This window comes from Pteropus vampyrus, unplaced genomic scaffold, assembly GCF_000151845.1.
Source record: "Pteropus vampyrus isolate Shadow unplaced genomic scaffold, Pvam_2.0 Scaffold36, whole genome shotgun sequence".
NCBI classification, from domain to species: domain Eukaryota; kingdom Metazoa; phylum Chordata; class Mammalia; order Chiroptera; family Pteropodidae; genus Pteropus; species Pteropus vampyrus.
The window spans coordinates 2,948,164-2,953,301 of record NW_011888817.1 but is presented as its reverse complement, the minus strand read 5'-3'; the positions used below and the strand labels follow the sequence as shown (position 1 = coordinate 2,953,301).

Here is a 5,138-nt window from a genome sequence, read left to right as displayed (position 1 = left end):
AATTGAGGAAATTAATAACTAAGCATTTCTGACTATACCATAAAAATGTAATATAACATAAGCACTGATTAAAAGTAATTATGGATTTTCATGCCTGAAGAACCTCCTCAGTATTCTTATGCCTCCTTTGTTGGTTGGGTGTATCAGTCTAGGAAGAATCTCTTAGGTGTTAAACGTGTGCCAGTTGGTGTCATGAATATAAACTCTTGTCTGTAAGCTTGCTGTAGACTAGCTGTACATCACTGCAGTGAAATTATACCTTAAGAATTTCAGTGGGTGTATTGTATTAAGGTGCTTCTTTCTCTTTGGACATGTTTTATGCATGTATCAATGATAGAACAGAACAGCGTATAGAACTGTAAAGATTGCATTTAATGTGCTCCTCTGGAAGTTTTAAAGTAAGCAGTAAAACACTCAAGTAGTTCTGAGCACTTCATGTAAGTTAAGGAAAATGCTGTGCAAGTTTGTTGGCTTTTATACACTAACAACAGGATACATTTCATGGGACCAGAAAAAGAGGCATTGTGGCGGGGAACTTAGATTCCTCAAATATAAATAAGGGCTTTCATTTTATGTAGTAACTTTGTCAGGTTTCCAGGAACATTGCTTATCTTGATTTCTCATTATGATGGTTAGATAAAAGAGACTTCTGTAGCCTCTTCAGCCTGTTCAATAAGATAGGTAGAATTGTATTTTAATGACTCTTTTTACGATGTTTAGCACTATGTTACAAGGCTGTTTGTATAATTGAGCTGAAAGCTCCTACAAACTTTACATTGCTGGTATGCATACAGTAACATGAGAATATTAAAATAGGAACATTTGCAAGACCATTAAATCAGCAGTTTAATAAAGATCATGCTTTTGGTATGGTGTTCAGGTACCATAACTGTATTGGAATATTTGTACAATGTTAAATATTTTTAATAAAATTTAACATGTTCAAAATGTTGTGTTGGTGATTTTGGGTGGGGTGTGATGGGCTCAATTGTGTAAAACAGATTCTGTAGTTCTGTGATTGAGACATTTGTAGTCAAATGGAGTTCCTGTCCTCAAATTTAGTACTAGATTGGGCACCTGTTTGAGGGAAGGTAGTAAAGGAGCAGGATAGTAAAAAGGACTGAATTTGAGGAGGTTTAGTAAAGAATCAGGAAGTAGCTTTATTGGGGTTTAGAGCTATGTTGACAAGTATCAAGAAGGAATGTTGGCTTTGGCATACAGGCTGTGGATAAAGTTTTTCTGATGAAATTGTGGCATATCCACTTTAGAAATGATCCTAGAAAACATACAGAGGTGGGCAAAGGGAAACACTTGTATGATGCCTTCAGTAAGCATTTTATTTCCTAGCGTCCTTGACCAGTTGACATGCCAGCAAGTCAAGGAGAAACAATGAGGGAATATTTGACATTTTTTAAAGATGCATCATCAGGAAATATTTCCAACGTACAAGAAGTACCATATAGAGAGCCCTCTCATTGTTTCTGAAAATAAACTTTATTAAAGTTTCTTTTTTTCATATTGATCTCATTCTCTTGAAGATAGCCCTAATACAATAGTTTTCCTTGTGAATTCTTTTTCTTGAGGTGTTCTTAGTTCCTCTAGTCAAAATGGTAGAAGTTCTGCAACTCAGAATGGAAGTTTACTTAAAGTAATGTGCTCATTCCTCTGCAGACTACCATTAATAACAACCCTGATATTATAAACAAACTGACTACGAAACTATTCAAAAGTAATAGTAATGTATTCTGCCTTGTCTCTTGAATGAAGACAAATAAATGTGAGCTATGGGAAAGAAAAAGTGAATACCGTATTTTAAGATAAAGAGTAGGCAAAATACTTTCCCTAAGCCAGTATTTTCCAGAAAGTGTTTACTATTTTTGTTTTCCTATTGTCCCAAAATCAAAGGTCACTCACCGAGATAAGAAGGAATGTTCTAACAGCAGAAATTTCTTAACTTAGGCACCTTTAAGTATTGGCAGAGCTGAGGGTGGGATGGGGCAGCTCACTGATTTGCGGTGTATTTTTCCCCAAAATAAAGGGAGGTTGCTTTTGAGAGTCATTTTAAATTAGGCTCTACTGGTATTCTTCTGCTCTACTTAAAGCCCTGAATTTAGCTTCTTTTTAGAAACTAGATTTTATTAGGTGTTTTCCTGTGGGGTGTATTATATTCACATAGGGGGGGAATGTCTTTTGCCTATGCCTATTAGGTTGGGGAGGATCACATTTCTATTAACTTAGACTTGAAATTTGCGACTGAAATCACGATCATGTATAGACATTTCCTCAAAATAGTAAGAGTAGTGTTTTATTCAACTATTTACTTAAAATTCTCAAAGGGTGATTTTTAAGCCTAGCTGTCCATTTATTAAGAGGACAAGAGGTTAACTTAGTCATAAAATTATACAACTTAGTGATGCCTTTTAAAATGTGAAGTTTGTTCACTTTAAAATTCTTTTCTACAGGGTTAAAGGTGAAGATCAATACTGTCAGCTAAAATAAGTGGCAAAAAAAAGTTCCACCTCAGTTTTCAAATATATAAAGAGGAAGCTATTTCCTTACATATGAAAATATTACATTATTGAAGATCTCATATACCATATTGAGCACTTTTTAATAGAATTTGGAGACAGACATTCCTATACAGGTGTTCTTGGGGGATTAATCTCACAGTCAGGAATCCTTTAAATCTGCAAATTTCAGTTGCCCAGGTTTTTATAGATTAAGCAGAGGTTATATATTTTAAAAGGCTAATAACTTTTTATCAGTTAAATCACTATTTTGAAAAATTTATTGATCAGAGTATCAGAGCAAATTATGTTTTTATTCGAACCTGTGACAGTGTTTATATATTTTGCGGTTCAAGTGCTTGAATTGGTTTGGTCAGAAGGACTTGGGTACTTCTGACAAGTTATGGTATAACTAAATATTTTTGTTAGGTATGGTTCATGTTTAGTATTGTTTTGTCATATTGAAACTTTTCATGCTTCCTGTTAAGAGGTAGAACCTTACCAGATTATTATCATACTTAAATATAAACTATGTTGAGTTGGTGTGGATAACAATTTGATCTATTTAAATACAACCAACAATAAATATTGTTATTGAACTTCCGTTTCAGTCATGAAGAGTAATGTAGTATGCTTGTTAGTTGTAAAGTCATTTTTGACTTCCCACAACATGGAGGAAAAAAGATAAATGAGACCATTTGTTGCATTTATCAAAATAATTTTTAAATAACTAATGGTGATGATTTAAATTTTCTAGTTAAAGTGTTTAGGTCACAATTCACCACTTTTTCTCACCCTTTAATGTGGGTGGGAACCCCTGGAGATTCTATTAAAATGCAGTCTGATTCAGTAGATGGGGCAATAGTTTGCATTTCTAACAAGCTTCTGACTGTTCTTGGAGTGGCAGGGTCATAGATTGATTATTTCACATTTTGGGGGAATTTCAGAGAGTAGACCTTAGTAAAAAAGATACCAACAGCAGATGTTTGCAATAATTTGCAGGATCTGGGTGGTCTAATTGGATCAAGTTGAATATAAAAACTTTGGTAAAGGCCACCACAAAAGTTTATAGTGTTTAGGATCCCAAGGAAAGGTTAGGAGCACAGTCTGCAAGAAAATGAAATGAATTTAGAAAAACAGGTTTTAATAGGTTTAGGGAATTGGTGGAAAATAACAATAGGGAGAGAAAAGCAAAAAAAGATTAGATTATTGAGGAAATGTCATGGCATGTTTATTTAGGAATTAGATCAGTAAAACAGGTTACAAGAGTCAGAAGTTAAAATAACTTCTGAAAACTCAGAAAGGAAAGGTTAATAAGTTACTAAAAATACTTGTGGTTTTGTTTTGTTTTTGTTTTTTGAAATCTAACTTTGCAAAAAAAAAGATTTTTGAATATTCATTAATTAGATCAAACTAAATCTTGGGTGGTAAAAAGCCAAAGCAGATTCAGGTGGAAAATCATTGAAGATGATTAAGAATAATTTCTGGATTAAGATCAAAAGATGGGAAAACCTTTTGAAGAATAGAAATGGCAGATGTATCCATTTTTATATAAAGAAGCTAGAAGGTAGTCCCTGATAACTGTGATAAAGTATCTGATTTTCAGTGCTAAAACTTTAATTTGAAAAACAATAATATTATAGGTAAAGCATGGAAAACAAATGCTCTGCTATTTCCTTAAGCCAAGCCTTTTTTATGGTAGGTTAATAATACCTACTAACTAACTAGTGTATTATGCACAAGGCTGTGCTAAGTTATCACTTCACATTCTGTGTATCATGTAATCATCAACCCCATACGGTAGGTTGTATTTTCCCTTCTTTACATATTAGGAACTCAGAGATTGAGTTTGTCATTTGATATATAATTGCTAGTGGTCTCCTATCTATACAGTGGCAAAGCCAGGATTCAAATCCTGTTCTTCTTGACTTTAGTGTATACGCTTAACTACTAGATTAGAAATAGGCCTGATAATGTGAGCTTAGAATTAAATGTTAAATTTTATGTTTACTTTAAAGCTCTTTAATAAGTTATGTTTGAAATGAAGCCAACCTAGTTTGAATTTAAAATATTTTTTTCTGGATTAAAGTGGATTGCTAAAGTATTTGTGTGTGTGCGTGTTGATAGTTCAATTTGTCACTTGTGTTCCTTCCATTTATCAAAATGTAGGTCCAGTTATCGTTGGATTTGACTCTTAAAGCCATTTTTTTTTTTTTTAACATCTACAGCACCTGGTCTTCCTAGGCGGTCTCTTATCCAAGTGCTAACCAGGCCCAATCCTGCTTAGTTTCCGAGATCAAATGGGATCAGGCTTGTTCAGGGTGGCATGGCCGTAAACTTAAAGCCATTTTTTAACTTAAGTATGCTCATACTTGATTTGGAAGGGGGTGGCACTTTCCAAATTACTTAAAAATTAAAATTTTCATTTCTACATATTTTATTGACTAAACACAAATTTATCTTCATTTCTGAGTTCATTAGTGTTTAAACATTTTTAAAGCATTGGTAGATTAAGCCATCCACATCATTTAATATTTTATTTCAGCCCTCCGCATGTTTCAAGGACATGGTGGAAGAGTTTGTTAAAGGGCTTCATTTATCAGACCTGAGAGAGAGAGAGAGAGAGAGAGA

The 5,138-nt window shown here is 33.6% G+C and overlaps 1 pseudogene; it reads right to left on the bottom strand.

Moving 5' to 3' along the window:
• Positions 1-4,726: 4,726 nt before the first annotated feature.
• Positions 4,727-4,845, bottom strand: LOC111738254 (annotated as a pseudogene).
• Between the last annotated feature and the right edge of the window lie 293 nt (positions 4,846-5,138).